This window comes from Amblyomma maculatum, chromosome 11 (genome assembly GCF_055883805.1).
Source record: "Amblyomma maculatum isolate TAMU_Amacu chromosome 11, ASM5588380v1, whole genome shotgun sequence".
NCBI classification, from domain to species: Eukaryota; Metazoa; Arthropoda; class Arachnida; order Ixodida; family Ixodidae; genus Amblyomma; species Amblyomma maculatum.
Window position 1 is genome coordinate 77,191,111 of NC_139354.1, and position 25,331 is coordinate 77,216,441.

Below are 25,331 nucleotides of genomic sequence, written 5' to 3' on the forward strand. Positions count from 1 at the left end.
CTGGCTGGCTCGCATTGTAGCCTGTCCTGCCTACTTGAAGACAATGACAATTTTGCTTTGTCTGGTTTTAGCACTTACATTTGGAATCTTCGTCGAGTAAGTACAGAGCATCGTATAGGAATACAAAAGGCTGTTATTTGTAATGCAACCTCAGGTCCCTTTCGGCTTCAAATTTTTTTCGTTGCAAGTTACCCTCTATCACTCGCTACAAAGTGGATTTGCCCAGAATTAGTAATATAAAGAAAAATGCTTCTTCAGCGTTATCCAGTATGTCCTTCAAAAATATGCTAAGATCCGCTATGCTTAGTTCTTTGTATGCCCGGCTATACGTATTTAGCCTAAAGTGCTACAGCTGTTCTTGTGACAGTTTTCAGCTCTTGCTAAAGTACATGCTATAGAAGCCTAGGCGCTTCTAGGTACTTTAGAATTCTCTAGGGGCCGATATATTCCCTATATGCTCGGCCTCATGACTGTCTTCATCTGGCACGCGATAATATTCTAAAGTCCTAGATAGTTTTGGCCGGTCAAGACATTTTTGTGGTCTGCTACATGTTTTGGTAACACCATAAGTCGTTTTATCCTAGCATGCCGAGTCGGCTAAGGCTTTTTGCGGTATTGATTTACCGATGTATAGGTTTGGTTTGGTTTGGTAAAACTTTATTTCCCACAGTAGGGGTCCTGGAGGACACTCGGCTAGGCGTCAGGTGTAGAGGGCAGCTCCCACGTCGGCACAGAGAGCCCGAAGCTCTCCGCCGCCGCGCGGGCCTTTTGGACAGCCCAAAGATGATCATGTAGTCGAAGCTGATCATGTAGTGAAGCACTTTTTAACACTTTGTCCCAACTTTCCTTGTTCTTGGCGTAGGCGTCGCTTGATGCACAACCACACAGCATATGGTATAAGTCTACACGGTCACTGCACCGTTCACACACATGTTGTCCGTCGTAGTCTGGGTCGATGTGCTTCATGCGCCAGGGGTTGGGGTTGGAGCAAGCGCAATGTGACTGATTGGCTGCCGGTTAATTTCTTATCCGGGAGGGGAAATGCTCGTCTTCCTAGAAAAAAGTGCTTAGTGAGCTCATTGTACGTGAATAATTAATCTCTGTACTCGATACCCAACCTCCAGTTTCGAGGCGCGCCAGCAGCACCACAGCGGCGCAAGGCGAAATTGCCGGGATCCCGCCCGCAGAGAAGTGGCGGAGTGCAGCAGGTACTGGCCGGCAACACTCTGAGCAGTGCCGAGAAGTGTGTCTCTTGTAATATTATGCAACCGTTCTCAATGGCATCTGTCCTCTTGTCATCGCGAAAAGCAGGAAGCCACATATTTGGGTTGTGTACTGTCACAACAGTTTGCGCAACGCAAAGAACCGGGATCTGCCGGTGAGATTTTACGCTTGCCGGGCAAGTGATATCAGAAGCAGAGGCGCGAAGCATGGATAGCTGCGGTCCGCAGAATGAAGTAAATGTTCCCATTGCTGTAGTGTCAGTTTAACCGGTACCGCGTTGCAGTACTAGTAATCGCAGTCGCGCTTTTGAGATTGACACGAAGGCTGCATTCTTAAACGAAAGCTTGCACGTCTCATCAAAAAACCGATACTGATAAATGAATTTGACAGTGCCGCCTGCAATTAACCGGATAGAATTTTAGCTAATTTATCTTGACCAATTTCGAATTAGCAGCGATAATGGTAAAGAGCAAGCGGAGCACCTCCGGTGTTTGTAACCATCGCTTCTCGTGTTTTTTGTTTTCTTTTCCAAGTTACTAAAACACTCCGCCACCGTTTTTGTCTGTAGGTAGGCATCGCAACTTCACTGGATTGCTACCTTTTCTTGATAAGTTCAGAGAGATTAGCCAACTAACCGGCGTCAGCTGATTTACGTCAGGCTATGCGCCGGCAGCCGCTTTTTATTGGCATCTTATAGTAATGTGTAAGCCAGCACTCAGTTATGGAAAACTTTTATAGCGTTTGAATAGACTATTTGTTTCCTTAGTGCTACTGTGATGTATAGTTTTAAGCTTTATTTTGCTTCAAATTCATTTGGCTAATACGCTGGTATATATTATCTCGTGGTCTTAGTAAGCTAATGGAAGGTACTTTAAATCGTGACATTTAAAGTCGGCGCTGAACGACTAGGCTAATTAAGTGCAGTGTTTTTATTTTATAATTTTCTAGTAAATTTTATTCTGTGGTATTTGCACAATTGTATAAACGGCGCTAATAAAATTACGTTCGACAATTGATGGCAACGTTCACCAGTCAAAATGCTAAGCGTCCGTACAAAACGACCGTTCCTAAGCAAACTATTGCAACGTGCAGCTGCAATGATCGGAAAATTTACAATTTATTATTACATGCAGTTAATCTATATTTCAGTCTAAAAATGAATTTCTCTAAACATAAGTCTGACAAGAGTATTTACATCTGCGCGACGTGTTCGTGCGTGAGCGTTATTGGAATCCCCTCTGGGGGGGGGGGGGGGGGGGCGATATCAGCGATGCTGCAGCACGCACACAAATAAACATGCGATATAAAATGCAGCAGTGATCTGAACAACGCTTATATGCTCATAAGCAAAATGTAAACGCATATAATGATATCCGGTATGACATGCGCGAAACATGGGGTGTTGAGCATGCAAAACCTGAGGCAGCATCAAGCGGAGAGACCCATACAATATCACACTTGCAGTGCGACTTGACGTCAAAAATTCTGGGAAATTTGCATGTACTTACATAAAGATGCACGTAGTGGGTGATACCGCTCACACATGACGCACACTTCTCTTCCAAAGAAACATCGTTATGCTGTGTTATGAGAAATATTTCTGTTTTTCTAAGATTTCCACACCAAAAAAAGTACTTCAAGGTTGCGCATTTTTTTAAAACCGCACTTTAGCCGATACATTGCGAAATAGGGTGCCTCAGCAGCCCGCCTCCCCCGTTATGAAAATCCAGCTGAAGAGGGCGGTGATCACTTGCTCTCGGAGCGTCGCCTGGCCCTCATCAGGATCCCTGTAAACATACATATTGTTGTGGCAAAGAATTTTCCCTTCCTAGTCCTATGGCTAGCTCTAGGGGGTAGGTTGTAGCTTTCCATAGCTTTCTGGTTCTCAGGTCCTTTAGCGTCTAATTTCGAGGGCGGTTGTATAGCTTTTCAAACACCCACACTGGGCACGTACTGTACATCTTTGTGCGTTAATTTCGTTACCTTCGCAGCCACTGAATAACTGAAGATTGCCTTACAGCCACCACAAATAGCACCGTGGATCGGTTGTACTGGCCGATTATGTCAAACTTGCGGCGCAATCCATTCATTCTTCACAGTGGTGTGTCATACGCTTTACTGTACCATAAGCAGATATCTGCTAGTCAACGCTGAGGCTAGCTTATGAGAGGGATTCGAACTTAGGATATACCTTAGGTATTCATTATTTCCCCAAGTGGGTAGAGACTGGAATTATCTGCGTGATGATATTGTCAAGTCTACAACGCTTTTTCATTCATATTTAGGTTGTGCAGTGTTGTTTATGATTCATAAGGACGGTTAAGTGGAATCTCATTATTGATGTGAGTGTTGTTCAGTATGTTCATTATGTGTGTTTTATTTTAACATTCCGTTAATTGACTAGTTTTAAGTCTCTGGTTCGAATTGTTTGATGTTTTTTTGTTGCTTTGTTGTGTTCCTGAAGGGCACCTACAATTTCTGGTCCGTCATTTGGCTTGTTCCTTTTGTATAATACAATCTCCCAAACCTAGCTGCGGCAGCCTCAACCGAGGCTAGCTGTACGTTGTAAATAAATGAAAAAAAAAATTTATCTATACCTTGAATTGGGTGGCTTTGTGTATGTCGTCTTATATGTCTTTTTAAAGTCCGTTCGAAAATTGTGAAGGAACTATCCGTCTCACGGCGTTCCAGGGGAACTTATGCGATTTCTCATTTCTACGGCACATAACTATTCGCGAAGTTGTAGGCTAAGTTGTCAGAGGGAATTGACCCGACGGTATAAGTACCTTTCGTTTATGACGGCTGACCTATAGGACTAGGCATATAAAATAATAAATACCCTGCTAAAACAATATATATATATATATATATATATATATATATATATATATATATATATATATATATATATATATATATATATATATATATATATATATATATATATATGTATACTGTAGTGCGGTAATCTTCGGCTTCTGAGTTCTAGGGTGATTGGGACGTACCCCGCAGCGCCTGCACCAGTTGTAGGTGGTGTGTTTATTCAGTAAACCCAGATGAATCCAGCTGCTTGGGATGAAATCGCATCGGAGTGTCAGGCGCGGTGAATCAGCATGACAGCGACTAAATTCTTCGTCCTCGAGTGCGCCAGCACGTGATGCATGTCAGTGGCTATGATGACGAAGGTTAACACACTACATTTGTTCGCTGGGCGCTCCGTCTCCAGGAGTATGACATTTATGTCATGTATCGATCAGCTCTGAAGCACACGGACGCGGACGCTTTTTCCCGCTCGCCATTCCATAGTGATACCTCGTCTGTCATGTCTGTGCTTACGATTTGTAGACTCTTGCCACTGTCGACATGACTACCGAGCAGAGGAATGACCCGTGGATTAGGGCACTTTCGGATTTTCCTTCAAGTCCTACTCCCGGACATTCATCCAAAGCGCTCGTCCAGCAAGCCCACCACTTCTCCATTCGTGACGGTCTTCTCTATCACCGCAAATATTTGCTTGATGGACAGAAGTGGCTTCTAGTCATCCCGTGTCATCGCTGTGCCGACATTTGTGCTGCGTACTATGATGACCCAGAGTGTGCCCACGGTGGCGTATTGTAAAACCTACATGCGACTACGTCTGCGATTTTACTGGTGTGGAATATACCGTTTTGCACGACATTTCGTGCGCGCTTGCGAATCTTGTCAACACCGAAAAACTTTTCAGAAGTCCCCTGATCCGTTGCAGCCGTTACACTGCCCAGCACGTCCGTTTCACCACGTCGGCATATATCTCTATGGCCCTCTTGCTACTACTTCCGCTGGAAACCGGTGAATTATCGTGGCAGTAGACCATCTTACTCGCTACACTGAAACATCCCCGTTACCCTCTGCCTCCGCAAGAGACGTTTGCTTTGTTCCTTCTTAACAACTTGATTCTTCGCCACGGGACTCCGAAGGAACTACTCAGCGACCGCGGACGCGTTCTCTTGTTCTATGCTCATGAGGTCCTAATGAGAGAATGCCGCATCATTGACCGCAGCGCTACTTCTTACCACCCTCAAACGAATGGCCTGACAGAACGCTTCAACCGTACTCCGAGTGACATGCTGGCCATGCAGGTCAGCGACGCTCATTCAAACTGGGACCAGGTTCTTCGCTTTGTAGCCTACGTGGACAACACTGCAATACAGACCAGCACTGGATTCTCTCCCTTCTTTACGGGCGCGAGCCAACCAGCACAATGGACGCGCTTTTTCCCTACCGCCCTGAAGTCTCTGAATCGACGCCACTCTCAGACTCCGCCCAGTAGGCGGAAGAATGCCGTCAGCTCGCTCGTTCGCTTACAACGGAAAACCAGTGGCAGCAAAAACGCCACCGCGACACCGGCGAGGCTTCTTCATATGCACATAACCCCCTGGTGAGGCTCTGGGTACCTGCCACAACCGCCGGCCTTTCAAAAAAGCTTCTTGCTCGATATCACGGTCCATACCGAGTCCTCCAACAAACATCTCCTGAAAGTACGTAGTTGAGCCTGTTACGCACTCTGCGGACTTTGTAGTGTAGTGTGTAATGTAGTGTGGTAGTGTAGTGTAATGTAGTGTGGTAATCTTCGTGCTGGCGCACTCGAGGACGAAGAAGTTGGTCGCTGTCTCGCCGATTCGCCACGCCTGACGCTCCGCTGCGAGTTCATTCCGAGTGGCTGGATCCATCTGGGTTTACTGAATAATCATACCCTCTACAATATATATATATATATATATATATATATATATATATATATATTTGTGAATTTCTATTGAAGCACATAGACGATTTTTGTATCAGGTAAGATGTGAATGCGCTAGATTATCGTAGTTTATCTAGGTAGATGGTATGTGTTCTAGAGGTTGTCACTGTTTCCTCGTCACCACATTTCGAGGGTACGCTCGTGAGGAGAATCATATTGTATGGTGCCAAAGTTGCCACGAAATATATGATATAAAGCCCCACTTTATAGAAGCAGTACGAGCATGCGTGCGTCCTTTAAGAGCAGCGCATTTAACGCAGAGCAAACGGTCCTAGATTTCCTCATTTCAAGGCTTGAAGCTGGTCTCATTTCTTCTTAATTGGCATAATTGATTTTCGCGCACACAACATAAGTTCTGCTTTTTCTCATGTTTTGCGTGCGTTTAAATTATCATTCTGCCATCTCATTAGTGAAGACCATGAAGGCAATAGCAAATAGGGCTTCTATAAGCCGAAGCAACGAATTGGTGACACAGTTAGACGTAAGATAAAAAGTGGTCTCACAGCAAAAGAATGAAACATCTGTGAGCGGGCATCTAGTAATACGTTGACTGAAATGAAGGAAAATTGGAATCAAAGCGCGTTCGCACTCACTTCCAACGATAACTTTTCCGTTACTACTTTAGTCCGTAGTCAATATCTGCATGGTATGGATACTGCCTCGTCTATTTATCTATTCACACGTTCTTTGTAGATGCCAATACGCTTCATTGGGCACGTGGGTGAGTGTGGGCCCATGCCCTCTACAAATCAAATATAATATTCCCTATCCGTTTGGAGGTACAACATTGTTTAACAACTGCACCTGCGTAAAGGCGAAGAAGCACCATGCATACGCTTTAAACGAGAAACACGACGTGTAATGTGCACCCCGTGAAGGTATTTGACACACGTCAAGCCTATTAGTAAAACTGAAACCGAATGAGTTATTCCGCTTAAAGGTTTCGTGAGGCGAAAAGCTGAAAGCAGCAACTTGAACAGGGCACGCCAAGATGGCATTAGGAAACATGCCAAAGCATAAAATTCCACCACATATCGGACATTGCAGAATGCCTGCAGTGTATAATTTTGACAATGGCTAGATATACCGAGAACGTATGACTACGTCACTGCGGCGGCCATTTTGGGTTGCATAATGGACAGCTTAAGTCTGCAGAAAAATCTGGCCTACTTATTATTACCTGTTTCGGTTTGCAGTGGAGAAGCGGGGCTGTGCATCACAAAATGGCACTCGCGCCAAAACTTCAATACCCCCTTCCAAACATTAACGTGGACAAAGTGGGCTGAAGGCCATCAACAGTGCGCTGCACTCAATAAAGGAAAGAAACAGTCTTATAGCAATAAACACAAGCAGACTAGGTCATTTTCACGAATAAAGCCTTTTTATGTGCAGAGTCCGCAGGTTGTATCCGAAAACATTTCCGGAAAATAATGACAGAAGATAGATGGCATGTGATTCAGTAAACATTTCGAAAAAAAATTCTGTAAGCAGACTCTCGGGTAGTGTCATCGAAGTTCGGTGCCGATTTAATATATTCTTCCTATTCAAGTTGGAAGCTAGCCAGCAGCATTGATTGAAACCGATTGTACAGGTATATGTACAAGCATTTTAGCTGTAGTAATTTTAGCTGTAGAATTCCAGTCCTCCAAGAATAAAGATCGATAGTAAGCGTTAACATCTTGTAGAGACATAACAATCAAGACACAGTTAACACTGGCAGAGTATACATCATTGTTTAAATTCTTAATTTCCAAGACCAGCCTAATTATGATATTAAAGCTCCGCCAATAATGGTATGAAGCGATAGCTTAGGCTACCACCTGGTATATAAAGCATCGCTTTACCTAATTGTAGTAACGGGCCTGCGTGGACTGGGGTAATGCATTCGACTCAGAATGCAAGCGCCTATGTCTTATCGCTATCCTTTTAAACGAAGGGGACGGCCGGGTTGGCAGCTCAAGCCAAATGTAACCGTCCGGCAACCCTATGTGCAATCATTGCTTAATCCTATTAGCGGCCACCTTTCTATCGCCAGGCCCATGCTAAAGACATTTTTCTCACAACACGATGGCGACGCCGGGTTTACTATCGCGTAAACCTATACCAGCCCACGCCGAACACTACTATCGCAAGTCAAATTGTTTTAGTGGAGCTAAACTAATGCTAACATGTTTGGTCGTCGCTGCAGCTCGGGAAAAGAAATATTACACTGTAGTCGTCCATGAGAAAATAATGAATTACTAGACTACGTTGCGTTAGCATCAGTTGGAGAGGTTAGGATGAGAACTTCAAAAAGCAACGCATATTTGCCGCGCTTTTATCATTTTCTCATAATAATATTGTGTACATTACCCACGGCGTTCAGCAAAGGCGTATCACATCGCAAACACCAAACATATGACTGTTCACCAGCAAGCGGTTTTCTTTGTGCAGTAGTGACTTACGAAATTACGTTTTAGGCCTCTGATAAACTTAAACACCCCCCCTCCCCCCCCCCCCCCCCCCCAAAAAAAAATAAAAAATTAGAACCTGCGGATATTCAGCCTAGTTAAAAGAAAGAGTGCAGAAAAAAGCAAGTGCGGGGGAGCATTATAGACCGTAGCACCGCAAGAATATTCTGAGCCAACGACAGATGCAAGAGCTGGAATGAATCCGGCCCTGTGATCAGGCTGTGATCAGGCGTCAGCATGAATGGCGGCTCCTGTGTTGGTGATGGCGCGGATGTCAGCGCGCAGGTAGGGTTGTTCGACGATTCCATATTGTATATGAACGGTACGCAAGACGTTTATCAGTGAGAGTAGTCGCAATGAAGGTGGCAATTATTTCAAAGAAATCAGAAAGACCATTGATAGGGCTATTCACCAAATCTTCAATTTCAGTCCAAATGGCGGTTTTGCATGCTTCTCTGTGGTCTGAGCGACAAGAATATGTGATGAGTGGATAGCAGTTATTCTGTGCTTAATACTAGAGGCATGATGCACAATAAGACCTTTTTGGTATCAGCGCTGCATTTCTTTCTTGACGGGAACTAAATAAATAATTATGGTTGAGAGCTTATGACAGCTAGTTTATTTTTCTGTATACGTGTTAAGCTTGCGCGATAATATAGATTACCAGTCCACTATAATCTACAACTTCCTTTCATGATGGACTAAACTGAGGCTACCGCATGAGTCGTTTCCCCTACTGCGTACTCCGAGGTATCAGACCGTCTTTTAACACCGGCGAGATTACTGGTCAGAAAATTTTGCTCGATTTAGAGCAGAGGATTTCTTTCTTCCCAAATGTTTTTCGTATATTTATTTGTGCTTTTCTGCTGACGGAGTTCCTCACCATCACATTAAAAAAATTTGTTCTTTGTATGTTTGACAAATCTTGTAATACTTCTGAAATGCATTCTTCATAATGTTTCTGATGTTTCTTCCAGAGCAGTTGTTTATAATCCAGGTGGTCCCATTGTAGCACACAGCCAGTGCATGAAGAAGGTATTGTACATAATTTTGCGTTACAGCATATTTTAAAATTTATACAAGCACTTTGTATGACAACATAAGGACATACAGTCCGTACTCATTCAAGTTATTGGTGCGTCAAAAAACTGTCGACGCATGAGGGCTCTGACATGTAACCGGCCAAACAGCACCTGCCAAAGACATGCCGCTGATTTCTTGGCCACAAAGACATCGATGCATTTTGTGTGAAAGAAGGCTTTAAATGGTCACTGAAAGGAGCTATACTAAGCGGATTTATATTGTCTTTTATATTATTGCCATCCCACAAGGATTGGCTTTTAGAAAATTTACAAGTAAAGGCTTGAGAAATGCAAGTAGAAAATCAGTCATCAAAGCAGCAATATTAAACGACCGCTCATCAGCAATAAACAGAGAAAATAATACATAGTGTGGTATTACAACTAGTCCCTAAGAAAAATATTTAAACCAGATGAGGAAACAGAACGAACACAGCAAGAAAGGTATCGTAGCAAAACCCCAAGCTGGACTTGTTGGTTCAAAGTTATAAAAGGATTTGTGGCGCTAAAGGACGACACACAAAAAAGAAGCACTGGACGGCGCTACACTTTCAGCAATACTTTATTTCATGAAAACATAGATTATATACGGCAGGTGACGGGTAGGTCTCTTGACACGAGCTAAATTCATCCAAATCTATCAAGAAAGGCGTATTCATTCTTGTTCAGCATCATCATAACCGAACTCGCTCTAGCGGAATGTAATAGGATTTAATGAGCTGTCATGCAATCGCATCATTGCATCTCTTCAAGACGGCTGTGTTATACGAAAGTGCTCGATACGTGCTATCACTAAATTTTCTGCAATATAAGGGAAGGTTGTAGCCAGTGCCAGTCTTTAAAGCGTTCTTGTACTCCTGTAGCATATCATTATTACATCGGCCTGTTTGGCAGGTTTATACCTTCCAGCAAATGAGAGGAATGCGGTAGACTACTCACTTTGGCATGCTACATAAGGTTTTCTATGCCTCTCGTTACTCCCAGGAAATGCTCTATTATCCTGGGATGTTTTAAAAGTGTAGCGCCATCCTGTGCTTCTTTTCTATGTGTCGTCCTTAAGTGCTGCAAATCCTTTTATTAACAAGAAAGTACATATCGCAACCACAGACGTCTAGAATATGCCACGAATTGCTGTAAAATGTTCTTGTTCGTAAGATAATTACAGTCGGTAACAGTTCTACCATAAAACGAATATTTGAAGAATACTACTAGTGCAAAAATGAGTAATTGCGAAATTATGTCACTGTCTAGTGTTGTAAATGTCATCAAAAATGTACATTTTGTAGAGTAATAGTAGCTGAGGCTACATGATGGTTCTAGTCCTTAATTGCTTGATATGTTCGGTAATCATCTTTAAATTTACCCTTCCGCTACGCACAGCAATCCGTATTGTTGGGTGATTATCCTGCATTGCGGAAATCACATCGCCTCCCGTAGGTAATGCCAGCTCTGGTGACTCGAACGAAATGCTACCATTGATTCGCCGGAGCACCAAAAAAGAATGCCGCGGCACCTCTGTTTTCCTGTGCCCCTGATGTCTAGCTCTTACGCGAAAGCAAGCTGCAAAATGAAAGCAAACCGATGCTAGCTGTATTGTGCCTCTTTTGCGCGCATTCCACGGTGTCAAATGTAATATTGAAGCTTTTCCAATAGGGCCGATCTATGAGTTGAGAGAGAGAGAACACGGAGACACTTTCAATCGCCAATGTCTATGATACTGCATCAACTAGGGTAAAAGAGTATCATGAATACAATGGATAATTCAATATCCATTCACATTATTGGCAACTGTACCGCTAGTGGGTGCCACTTTGAGCGCTAGTCTAACATATATTGATAAGCAACCGACAAATGGCTCTCGTGGAATGCACTCGTAAGGCGGCAGCAATGGCAAGAGCAAATCATTGCTATCCCAAACGACTGACCAAACGGAAGACTGGTGGAGCCAGAGGAACGCGCAGGGTGGCTAACGTGGAAGGAGGAGGTTTTGGCTGGAGTGCAGTTTTGTACGATAGGAAGCCAGCTGCCGCCGAAAGAACTTGAAGACTGGCTATCATAAAAGAAGCAGGCTATATTAAGAACAGGAGAAGGAAGAATTTACACCAGTTCTCTGCCGCAGGAAGAAGCATCAAAGCGGATATCAGGGAAATAGTGTAGCTTGATACGCTGGTAACTATCGCATTATGGCTATAGCGCAAAAAAGCTAACGTGTGACTCCAGATTAAGGAAAAGGCTATGGAAAATACAGAGGAAAAAACAATGAAATGGTAACTGCCACAGGAGTAAGCCGAAAATTGTCTGCCATGGATCAAAGCGGTTGCAGCCAAAGAAGACTAATGCACAACAGGCCTTTGGCTATTGTGGAATGAACCTGCTAGGCGGCTACCGTGGATCGCCACTGTGGCGAGAGGGGAGGATTGTGCTAACAAAAGCGTGTTTGAATACATGAACAATAGTTGCCAGCCGTGGAAAGACTACATAGGGCGGTTATCATAAAATAAGGCGATTGTGGCTGGTATTGCAGTGCGGCGCAACCCCATGGTGGCGGCCGCGCAAAGAACGCAGTGCTAGTTTCAGAAAAAATGGCTAGGATGTGAATGATGGAGTGAAGAGAAGATCGTTGCCTACCACATGATGAAACCACCGAGCAGTTCAGTTCAGTTCAGTCGTTCAGTCGTGTCCGACTCTTCGTGACCCTATGGACTATGTCACGCCATGCCTTCCGGTCTCTCACTATCTCCCTAAAATCACATAACTTCATCTTCAGTGCCTCGAGGATGCCATCTAACCATCGCGATCGCTGCCTATCCCTTCTCCGGCGACCGTCAACCTTTCCCAACATCAAATCTTTCTCCAGCGACTCCTCTCTTCTCGTCAGATGATCAAAATAGCTGAGCTTTAACTTTATAATTTGACCCTCCAATGAGCAGTCAAGGTTTATGGTCGACAATATCGACTGATTTGATCTTCTGGCAGTCGAAGGAACTCTCAAGAGTCTTCGCCAGCACCACAACCACCCAGCACGCACCTTGAAATCAGAATCTCATAGAAGGATCCGAGCAGGCACGAAAGGAAGGTTGTCCTTTTCGGAATGAGCTTCAGGATGGCTGCAGAGATAGGTAGATATTACAGCGGGTGCGGAAAAATACACAACGGGCACGTGCCTCCCTATAAGTACGCGCAGAACGGCTTCCGTACAAGTATGATTTATCGCGTGTATAGAGACTGAAACACACAACGGTTGGTTGCCGCGGGAAGAACACGCATGGCGGCTAATGTGAAAGTGTGATATTGCAGCGTGTGCGAGATAATAATACAAACAGCATGTGGGTATCGTGGGAATGAAAATGACTTTACACAAAGGTAATGTCCTGGAAGAAAGATGTTAATGCATGTACGAAGCAGATAAGTGGCGTAGGAGGATAGTGGGGCGTATGCGGAGGAATAAACAGGAAGCTGTTTACACAGGGAAGAACCGACATGACGGCTACCGTAGAAGGTAGAAGGTGTGAGGGACGGAATAAACAAACGGAATGTTACGGCGACGAAAAGAATCTGTAAGGGAGCTGCCATGAAAAGCGAATAATGTGGCGTGTGTGAAAGGACTAGTAACAGTATCATGGCTGAAGCGGGAAGAATCCGTAGGGCGGCCGCCGTTCAGGGCTAATGTTCCGGCTTTAGAGAGCGGATAAACCATCAGAATTTCGCTGCCATGGGGGGAACTTACAGGATAGTGGCCGTGGAAGGTATATTACGGATTCAGCGAAGGGTAAACCCACATGATCGTGGCTGGCGCAGCAAGAGCTACAGGCCGGCGGCCGTAAAAGGCGAAGGTTACAGATAGGATGATAGGTTAAGCAAATGGTAAGTTTTTGCCGTGCGGAGAACCTGCTGGGCGGCTCCCATGTTACTGTGCATGCAAAGGAATAAACACCTGGAATGTGGCAGTCATGGTTAGAACACGCAGGGTGGCAGACTTGAAAGGCCCACTGTCGCCCTTCCGGTCGAAAATATTTTCTTCACCGGTGACTGCGAGACTTTGCCCCCAGAACGCAAGGCCGCAAAATGTTTTTGAAACGAGTAACTAATAACGCAGTTACAGCCACCGCAATCACCTGATTTTGTCGTGTTCCTCTCCTTCCGTGTCCTCGCAAAAGTTTTTCACTCTCCTGCCCGAGGTCGTCTAGCCTCCGCAAGTCAAATTCCCCTTCCTCCTCCGCATTTGGCGGGAGGTGGGGCGTCGCACTCCGCGAGCGCGAAAAAAAAAACGGCCGAGGGAGCGCGCGCCGCTGGATTCAGTCTGGCCATGGCGAGGGAAAAGCGCGCAGCGAGCGGTAGACACCCATCCTTCTCCCGTCAGTCAGCGAGACGGACCAATGGACATCGTTCCCGAGAAATACGTCATTGCTGCTGTTCGACGGTCCAGCGCAGGGAACGGAAAAGCTGGCTTCCCGAAGAAGAGCATGAGAGAGCTTAAATTTGTATTTTCGTTGCATTGCGGTGCGCGTGTCACTGTAGCATTTTTCACAGACTATCTCCGGTACCTGATTGAAACACTAGGCTCATTCACCTGAAAGGTCCTTCCCTGGACAGTGGCCCTTTAATGTTTGTGGAATTAAGCTCATCACATAGCCATTAAAGCTCGGCACATCGCTAACACTGGAGAAACACGCCGAGCGGCGATGTGGAAGGAAGATGTAGTTTGTGAGGAGGAATAAATATCCGGAAGCTGTCTACCACAACAAGAACCCGCACGACGCCTGGTGTAGCTCCCAGAAGGCTGTATCGGAGGCATAAACAAGAACGTCGATGCTATGGAAAGAATCTGAAGGGCGGCTGATGAGGAAAGCACGTGTGGATTGTCGGAGGAATAAACAATCGGAAGGTGGATGACGCACGAAGATGTTGTGCGGTTGCCGCAAAGGCACGTGCTACGGCGTGCGCCGCACAATAGACAACAAGAAAGTGGCTGCCGCAGGAACAACCTCGTACTGCCAATGCTGCGGACGACGGTTTTTAAGGCGTGTGCAGATGTATAAAAAATTGAACGATGGCTGCCGCGGGAAGTGCAAGCAGGGCGGATGATGGGGATGGCAGACGTTGAGGCGACTGTGGAGGAATAAACAGCCGCAAAATTGCAGCCGAAGGAAGAACATGCAGCGCGGATTCTGTAGGGGCAAACGTTACACCTTGTGTGGAGGAGTAGAGAATTGGAAGGTGGAGGCCGCGGAAAAGCCGCCTACGGCTGCTGAAGTAAAGGCAGATGTTTATTCCTCCTGCGAAGGAATAAACAAAGTACATATGGATATCGAAGAAAAAAAATTAAAGAACGGCCACCATGGAATGCAGATGTTTGTAATGTGTGGAACAATAAAAATCTGAAAGGTGGCTACTGGAAAATCCCACTGTGGGGCTACCATAAAAGGTACCGTCTTGCCAAAAGTAACCAGGCTGCAGGGTATGTTTCGTGCCTCTGTGGTAGTAAATTTATACCATTTTGAAGCTTTAAAACAGTGAAAACTAAAGGATAGTGCCTGTAATTACTTTTTAACGAATTGTGATCCTCTGGGAATTTTTGTTGGCTTTATAATACAAGTGAGAAGTCAAAAAGCAGCCTGGTTACTTTTGGTAAAGACAGTACATGGGATGAGCCTGCTGTGCGGCCCCCGTGGAAACAAATGTTAGAGTTATGCGAAGGAATAAACAACCAGAACCGGGCTGCCCCAGGAAGGACACGCAACTCGGTGGCCGTAGAAGGCCACGGCCTGCAGGTGTGATGGCTTGCATGAAGGAATAAAAAACCAGAACAGCCCGAAGTAACATGAAGATGTGTGCCACGGAAGCCAAATATCATAACGTGCGGGAAAGAATATTATTCAGAAGCTTCCACCGCGTTAAGAACACGATGGACGGCCATTGTGTAAGAGATTATGGCGTGTGCGGAGAAATTCAAAACAAGAGTAGGGAGGAAGTTAAGCCGGAAGATGGGAATTTCGGAAAGAATTCGCACGGCGGACATCATGCCTGAAAGCATTCAGGTAGGAGTAGGAATACTCATCTTAAACTGAAAACGGGAGGAATAACCCTCAAAATGGCTGCAGCGAAAGAAGGATATGTGAATCTGGAACAATCCAACACCTTATTGTGGGTTTCACAAGATGAACCCTGAGCGCGGATGCTGTCGAAGAGTGGGAATATGGCGAAAGTGGAGAAATGCAACGATGAAGCAGGCTCCGGGGAAAAACAATGGTTGTAGTTAAACACGCTGTAAATTAGTTTATAGGAAATCTAAATTAGGCATCATCATCATCCTGACTATACCCACTGCAGGGCGAAGGCCTCTCCCATATTTCTCCACTTAACCCGGTTCTTTGCTAGCTGCATCCACTTGACCCCAGCGAACTTCTTAATCTCATCCGCCCACCTAGCTTCCTGCCGCCCCCTGCTACGCTTTCCTTCCCTTGGAATCCAGTTTGTTACCCTAAGCGACCATCGGTTATCCTCTCTTCGCACCACATGTCCTGCCCATGTCCATTTCTTCTTCTTAATTTTCACTAAAATGTCGGTAACGAGTTATTTCTCTGACACACTCTGCACGCTTCCTATCTCTTAATGTTACCCCTGCCATTTTTTGTTCCATAGCCCTCGGGGTTGTCCTCAACTTAAGTAGAACTCTCTTGGTTAGCCTCCACGTTTCAGCGCCATATGTGAGTACAGGTAAGATGCAACTGTTATATACTTTCCTCTTTAGCGATGCCGGTAAGCCGCTAGACATAATTTGCGAGTGCTTGCCAAATGCGCTCCATCCCAATCTTATTCTTCTTGTTATTTCCTTTTCATGGTCCGGATCTGCGGTTACTACCTGTCCTAAGTAGACATATTCGCCTACTATTTCCAGTACTTCGCTACCTAATGTAAACTGCTGTTCCTTCCCGAGGTTGTTGAACATTACATTAGTCTTCTGCATATTGATTTTCAAGCCTACCTTTCTACTTTTCCTGTCTAGGTCATAAATCAATATTTGTAGTTCATCTCCCGAGTTGCTTAGCAAGGCAATGTCATCAGCAAATCGCAGATTACTGAGGTATTCTCCATCTGCCCTTATCCCTAACTGCTCCCATTCCAAGTCTCTGAATACTTCCTCTAAGCAAGCTGTGAATAGTACTGGGGAGATTTTGTCTCCTTGCCTAACACCTTTCTTTATGGGAATTTTGTTACTTTCTTTATGCAGAACTATGGTTGCTGTGCAGCCACTGTATATATCTTCCAGCACTTTCACGTACGGCTCGTCTATTTCCCTGATTTCGCAATGCCTGCATCACCACCGAGGTTTCAACTGAGTCAAATGCTTTTTCGTAATCAATGAATGCTATGTATAAGGGCTGGTTATATTCCGAGCATTTTTCTATCACCTGATTGATGGTATGGATATGATCGATAGTACAGTACCGTTTCCAAAACCCTGCTGGATCCTTTGCTTGATTGAAGTCTAAGGTTGTCCTGATTCTATTAGCGATTACCTTAGTAAATACTCATACGTAACAGACAGTAAGCTGATTGATCAGTAATTTTTAAGGTCCTTAGACTCCCCTTTCTTATGAATGAGGATAATGTTTGCATTCTTCCATGGTTCCGGTACCGTCGATGACACCAGGCACTGCGTATACAAGGTGGCCAGTTTTTCTAACATGATATCCCCCCGTCCTTCAGCAAATCCGTAGTTATCTGATCCTCTCCAGCTGATTTCCCCCTTTTCATAGTTTCTAATATTTTCTTGACCTCATCCTTCATCACTGGTGGAACGTCTGAATGTTTTTCCCTACCGCCAATCTCATTACAGTTCTGGCTACTTTGGCTACTGTAGAGATTTGTATAAAACTCGTCGGCTACTTTGACTATCTTATCCTTCGTGATGACGTTGCCCGCCTTGTCCCTTATCGCATACATCTGGTTTTTTCCTATGCCAAATTTTTTATTTACCGCTTTAAGACTTCCCCGTCCTTTACAGAATGCTCAATGTTCTCCATGTTATACTTCCTTATATCGGCCACCTTGCGCTTATTGATTATCTTTGATGTCTCGGCCAATTCGGTCCGGTCTGTTGGATTGGAAGCTTTCATTGGAAGATGAGACCAATTGGCAATGGATTGACTTCTCAATAGCCATCTGCCAATGCCACAAAAATCTAGTGAAAGCACTGGTCCCAGCGCGCGAATAGTTCATGGCTGTCTACAAACTTGTAGGGCACATAGCCGGGACCAAACGACAAATAGATTTCGATGGAGTTTTGAAGGAGGGAAATGGTAGAGAGGAGCTTTGTGGCATAGTGTAGGCAGTATTTTATGTTTATGGATATATGCACTGGCATGAATAATGTTCATTAGGATTGTAAAAAGAAGTATATGTAAGAAGTAGGCTTAGTGAGGCAGCAGAGAAGAAAGGAAAAGGAAGCGAAGGGATTAAAAGCTGGCGGTGCCGGCTCATCGGGCTGCAGCTGCGGTGAAATTTTCATACTTGATGCCCGTGGCGAAACTTCATGTATTGGAGCTTGCACTGCAATAATTGGCAGGTCGGCAACCATGGAAGGAGGAGATAATGCAATATACAACAGGAATGGAGATACTGCGGGAAGGAACAGGAAAACAGTGATTGTGGTAAAAAGAGATTATTGCGAAAACAGTGCAATGCCGTAACATAAGGTGGCTGCTTCATATAGAGCTTGTATATTCGCTTCAGAAAAATAGAAAACTATGCCCAAACCTAAGTTACACAGTGTTAAGGAGGCTGCCATGTGTGGAACCCTTATTGACATTAGCCAAAAAAGGAAGTTGTGAGGAGGCAGGGTGAGTGTGATACGGAAAGATGGGCCCTTAAGATCTTGCAGGTTGGCAACTGCGAAAGAGGAGGCTTTTTGGGTAATGAATAGCAGGAAGCAGGTTACCGCGGAAATAACTGCCAAGTCGACCAATATTGAGCGAGGATGCAATGACGAGAGCTCAAGAATGTTCAACCGGACGGTCGTTTCACGGGAGAAAATTAAAAAACTGGCTACTATGAAAACATTGACTATGCCCAGTACGAAGCATGCACATTAAAAGTAGGTTGCCGGCAGAAACAAAAATGGGAGGTGCGTTACTGTGGGAGCAGAGGAAATCACCGATGCAAGGTGGATATGGCGCCAAGAGCTAGCAACGCGAATACCACAAAATGTGTTTATAGTAAGAACGTTGAGAAAAAGTAAGAGATGACAGCAACGATAGGAATACCCAAAGCAGCTTCCTCCGAAGGAGGAGGACATAGGGTGAGCGAGTGAACAGAATAGGGGAAGGTAGCCTCTTAAGGAAGTACCCATAGGGCGGCTTTTTTTGGAGGGAGGAGCTGAAGGCAGGATAAACAAATACACAATAGATGTGGCTTGCTTCCGGAAGAGCCTATAGGACAGCTGCCGCAAAATCTTATTATTATGGGAAGAGTATAGAAATGCACTTCGGCAAGAATGTGCAGGGCAGGTACGTTATAAGGAGACTGTTATGAAACAAACGAGTACACAATGTGACGGGCGGCTTGAGCAGAACATTCAAGGTAGCTGCCACAAAATATAGACGTATTTGCAAAGAGCGCCGAATACACAATGAAAATATGGCCGCTTCAGCAAGAATTCGCAAGTCAGCTACATAGAACTGGGTGGATAAGGCGAAAACAGATGTATACACAACGCTAATGTAGAAGCTGCATGAAGAACCAACAGGGCAGAAAAAAGTCCACTTTGACAAGAATCCGCAGGTCAGCTACTTAGAAGTAGATGCTTATTTCAAGGAGCAGATGAATACACATTTACAAACGTGGCCGCTGCAAGAACCCAAAGAACAGCGGCCGCACATTGCAGATGCATTTAAAAGGGGAGGGAAATGCACAACGGGAAAATGGCCACTTCGGCAAGAAGGATCAAGCTATCTAACTAGAAGTAGGTGGTTATGGCGACGCAGATGAATACAGAACGCAAACGTTGTCGCTGCAGGAAGAACCCATAGCGCAGGTTTCGCCCGTTGTAGATGTTTTTGCAAATAGTTGGGGATTGCACAACGGAGAGACGGCCCATTCGGCAGAAATCCGCAGGCCTCTACTTCGAAGAAGGTGGTTATGGCGAGAAAAAATGAATATAAAACGCGAACATGGACGTTGCAGGAAGAACCCATATGGCAGCTTGCGCACACTGTAAATCTATTGGCGAACAGGGAGGGAATTAACCAAAAGGGAAAATAGTCACTTCGGCATGAATTCGCATCCTCGCTTCTTAGAAGTAGGTGGTTATGGACGGGAATACGCAACGCGAACGTATCCGCTAAAGGAAGAACCCGCAAGGCAGATGCCGCATATTTTAGATGTATTTGCCAAGTCGGCGGGAATGCCCAATAGGAAGATGGCCACTTCGGCAAGAACACAAGTACCTCACCGTGAAAGGAGATAGTTAATGCGAGAACACAGAAATACACAACATAAATGTGCGCGCTTCGGTCAAAACCGGACAGAACCCACAGGACAACTGCAACAGAACGTAATGTCATAGGAATATTGGAAAAATTCCAAGCAAAGGTGGCCGCTTCCGGAAGAACCCACATAGATGTTGCATTGGAAAGAGGAAGGTAAGCTGAGAGCAGAAGTATTAAAATTTAACGATAGACCGAGAGAAAAAGCCCAATGGATGTCTACTGCTAAGGTGGAACGTTTTGGGAAAGCAGTACAAAGGCGCGAGGAGCGTTCGCCTGGCCACAAGCCAGATGTTGGTTATGGTAGATGGAAACAGTTAACATCGCGATTCCCGGCGAACACGACCTTTCTAAGATAAACTGACTTGCAAAAAGAACATTTGCCATGGACTATCAAGCATTTGAACTACCTAAATTCGTTTTCCGATCCTCTTTGCAGACTACATCTGTCCTACATATATATGAACACTCGCTCGGCAATAAACGAGGATGATGCCATCAGTACCTTTTTAAACCAATTTAGTTTTAAATTTAGTGCAATTATGCTGACTGAAACATGGTACTGCGATGGCTGGAATACCCTTATCATGCATGGGTACAGAGGTTTTGTTCCTAAACGTGCAGATCGAAGAGGTGGTGGTACTGCAATCTATACAGCTGTGTATAAGAATTATGATATTTTGCCTTAATATAGCAAAGTGACTGCATACTATGAAATGGTGTTACGAAGCAAGGATAAAATGCTCACTGTTGTATACCGCCCTGCCAGTGGCAACATGTCGTGCTTTCTCGAGTTTTTGAAAAATTTTTGGAATATGTATCTGAAACCAAAATGAAACTAAAATATGTTCTGGGCATTCTAACATTGATATTTTAGAAAACAGTAACGCAGCTTTTGATTTCACTACTAGTCCATCATCAACTCTTTTTACCAACATAATCTGTACAACCACTAGCGTCACGTTGTCAAGTACATCAGCACTAGATCTTATTATCACTAACATTGAAACAACTATCCACCGTGCCTGTACAATTGCATGTGATGTAAGCGACTACTGCCCGATGTTCGCGTTTTATTCCAAGACAACAAACGAGAGTATGACAGTTCGCGATTCTTACTATTTCAGTGTACCACAGCTGACTCAATGGAGTCATTTAAAAACCAAATAAGTGCGCATGACTGGTCTTTTATAAACACAAATGCGCAGTCAATGCATATTCCGCTGTTATTCAAAAACATTTGTGCATTTATAATAACAGCGTTTCCCTTTCAAGAAAGGCACACGCTGTAAGAAAATAAAAAAGCCCTGAATTACGCGATGTCAGAGGATAATGATAAGGAGCGTACCATTCATTCCTGAGCACGCGTTCGCCAGAGGGTTTGAAGGAAGTCGAAGAGACACAAAATGAACTCAATGCCGAGATTAGACGTGCAAAGCATACGTATTATCATCACCTATTTGCAGGTATATCTAGAGATCAACCTCATGTAGCTTGGAAAGTAGTGAACAAAGCATTGGGCCGCAGCAACTTCAACTCAGCTCTAGATAAGATCATCGTTGACGGTAAAGAGCTGGCCAGCATGTCGCTTGCAGATTACTTCCATAATAATTTCGTTAGCATAGGCAAAACAGCACAGCCTGGGACACAGGATGAAAATACAGTTTGCAACCCGGTAAGCAGTTTTTTTATGGAACCCATTGATGAAACAGAAGTGTCCAGAATATTTAGGAGTTGAAGTAACAGAGCTGCTTTAGGTTGCGATAATATACAAATTAAACCGGTTAGTACGTATTGCAATTCCTGCTTCCAGTACTGGTGCATATATTTAACTTAATTTTTGAATCTGGCGTCTGTCCTGCACATATGAAACGTTCAAGAGTTTCGGTCATTTTCAAAGGTGGTGATAAGAACATCGCGACTTATTATAGGCTAATAAGCATTATTCCCCTTTTTCGAAAGGCCTGGAAAAGCTTATATTCACACGTCTCACGAAATATTTTGTGCTAAACAATGTCTTTAGCGATGATTTACATGGTTTTAGACCTCGAAAACCAACCGAAGCAGCGCTCATATCTGTTAAAAAAACTGTGTTGAATAATTTTCATTAAAATTTTTTTACCCTCGGCCTTTTCGTAGATTTTGCGAAAGCTTTTGACTCTTTAAACCACAGAATTTTCATAACAACGCTATTTCAGTACGGAGTACGTGGCACACCTCTGCAATTATTAAATCATACTTAAGTGACAGAAAATAAATAGTAAACTTGGGAAATCACCGGTCGAGTTTTCTAGCAGTGACTGAAGGTATTCAGCAAGGAAGCCCACTAGGACCGCTGTTATCTAATGTCTTTATCAACGATATTGTACATATTGGCCCATCATTTTGATCATTTACGCCGAAGACTGTTCTATACTCATGCCCGGTTCAGATGCAAATTTGTTAAAAGAGCAGTGTCAAAACCTCCTTGTAAAGTTATCCTCATGGTCAAGGCCAAACGGTCCAAAAGTCAATCCATCAAAGATGAAGATAATTTTCAGAGCCAAAAACAAAGCATATCACTTTGACCACCCTATCACCTATGAATGCCTGAATATATAAATAGTTGAGTCCCTTAAAATATTAGGTGTCACATTTAGCAGTAGTCTAAACTGGGAGATGCATGTTGCAGACATATGCAAGAAAATTTTCAAGGCAGTTGGCGCTGTTTCACGTTGCGGCGCAATTCTTGCAATGCACATTGAGCTCCAACTACATCAGGCATTATTTGCTTCGCGCGTATACTAATGCCATCTTTTGTGGGGAACCGCAACAAATACTAACAAGCTGAAAATATTTATCCTAAAAAAACAAAATCATCCGGTGCATTGCAAACCATTAACACCTCTCTCACTCCAGTCCCTTATTCGCGACCTTTAATATCATCCCTGTGTCGTGCTTGTACAAATTTGGTATATTATGCTCATATCATCTTTCACGAAGATCCTTCCACGACTATTTGATTGCCACCTCGTTATTAAAACCTCACGAAAGCATCATTTCAACAAGAAACTCTGAAATTGGGTTCATCACGCGTTTCCGCACTAATTAAAGATACCAGTCACTAAAACATAACCTCCCAACACCACTGAATAGGTGTATCTAGGATACAAAGCCTACGCTAAACCAGTTGAGGAACCAATTTATTAACATGTAGAATAAAAATCACATGAGAATGTACTCTGCATTGGTCTAATGCAGCACATTTGTTAAAGTGCTATAGAGTTTTAAATACTGTATAACTGACGAGTGTTTGACATTTCATGTGGTATCAGCGATTATGTATTTGGAATTGTTTATTTGTAATCTGTTTTACATACTGTGTATCTTGGTTGTTTGAACGCCTGTGCATCGCACGTGTGAAAACGTGGTTTTTCTTTGTTGCGGTTGTGTTTTAATGAATTCCTTTCATGCTCACCACGCCGTACCTTAATTTTTAAATTTTTTTGCTGTAATGGTCACCTGGCCTTGGAAAGCTTGTCGAGCAGCTTTTAGCCCATGTGCTCCAACCAGCAAGCACCTGGTGAAAATAAACGACTTGATTTTAAATAATTTGAAGTAATATGGAATGATGTACTGTTGGTACCGGTTATCTGTTACACTTGCTAGTGGTTTTCTGTGTCAACATTATACTAGGGTCTTACAGACGTGTAGTTAGGATTCAGTCCTTTGTGTAAGAATTGGAAATGCGAGAAATGAATATATCTAAAAATTGTATATATGTCAGAAGAGAGTTGAGAATCAGATGCTTGGTTTCGCGTCTAAGGTATACTGATTCTACAGTAGGTTCATTTATTTTTATGTGTTTCAAGCAGTAAATTCATCATTTCTCCTTGCTCAACTTTACAATTTTAGATTCAAATATTTTTCATGTTCATAATTCAAATAGAAGTTTGCTGTTTTCTGGTTTTGAAGTATTATGCTTATTACGACAGCAACATCTGAGAAAACGATGTAGTTTAAAATTTCTAAGCATGTTTTAATTGCCTTATTTGTGCACAGAGCACTGTTCACAAACATGCAATAACGGTTTCATTTTCCTGTCACAATACAGGATAACTGAATTGAAACGCGAGACATCCCTTGTCAGGAAGCGTAAAGTACATTGTGTGTAATTTTTGGTCAATTCCTATACAAATGGTTAATCATTCCCTTCCACATTTTCTTTATTTTTTTGGCATGTAGTGCAATACCCGATATCCAGGATTTGATTGCAAGGAGGGCTGCAGTTGCCATTATAAGAGAAGTAACCGTAATATTGGGTTATGCCTGGGAACTCACCTCCAACCCCGTAAAGGATGGATCCCTGTACCTCCTAGACGCCAAACGGTCGTTTCAGGTATCACCTGGACTTGAAGGAGTGAATTGTGCTTCATATTAAAACATATTTATGCCCTTCGTTTGCAACTTCTTTTTGTCAGTCCGGGAACTCGTGTAGAAAAGGTACATGCTCCCTCAGTGCCAGAAGCTATACAGAGGGAGAGTGGCAAACGGACAAAATGGAGGAGAAATATAGTTCATACATCTATTTTAAATAGTACTTCAATATACAGTGTTAGCTACAGCAGCTCCAAACTCCTAAATAAATACTAATGCCAACTAGTTCTAAGGTTAGGTGGTTCCAATCACGTGAATTTAGCTGAAGGAATGAATGCGAGAAGCATGTCGTATACCATGCCACATTGCTATTTTCTGGTGATAATCAATGCGGTGGGTACATAAATGGGATTAGGAGTGGGGTGCCCAAGAAGAGCTGGAACTGATACAACTTCTAGAAATTGAAGATACAGAATGCATTTCAAGGCAATGTCAGCAATGGGAAGTACAAATTAGACCTAATGGCCTGTGCCTGTTCTGCTGTAGTTAACAAATATCAATGTGGTTATACTCGACCTTTTTGCAATCCCTAATTAAATTCTTAAAAGTAGGATACCTTACAGCTGAACCATACTGGAGGTTAGATTTTAATATTGTTTTACATATGAAGAGTCTCAGGTGACAAGATACATTAAAATGGCCTGGCTTGCGATCAAATTTTTTTTTTTATATTTTATTGCCATGCGAAATACAGTTTCTTCGTGAAAATATTGATCAAGAAATAGGTTAACAGCCCTTTTTCCAGAGTCTGAAGAAGAGCGACTCAGTTCCCACATTCAGACATGATGCTAACGCACAAGAAAGACACACACGGCAGGTAGGCCGAAAGGACACACGCTAGTGTACAAGAAATAATGACTGTCAATGCTATTAATTGGGTTAGTTCGTG

General features: G+C 43.6%; 1 long non-coding RNA gene across 1 annotated transcript; it reads left to right on the forward strand.

The window, feature by feature from the left end:
- LOC146174219 (uncharacterized) lies at window positions 1-24,463 on the forward strand. The gene is made up of 3 exons (XR_014701880.1): window positions 1-96; window positions 9,438-9,495; window positions 24,251-24,463. It is a non-coding gene; the product is annotated as an uncharacterized LOC146174219 (long non-coding RNA).
- Window positions 24,464-25,331: the final 868 nt, after the last annotated feature.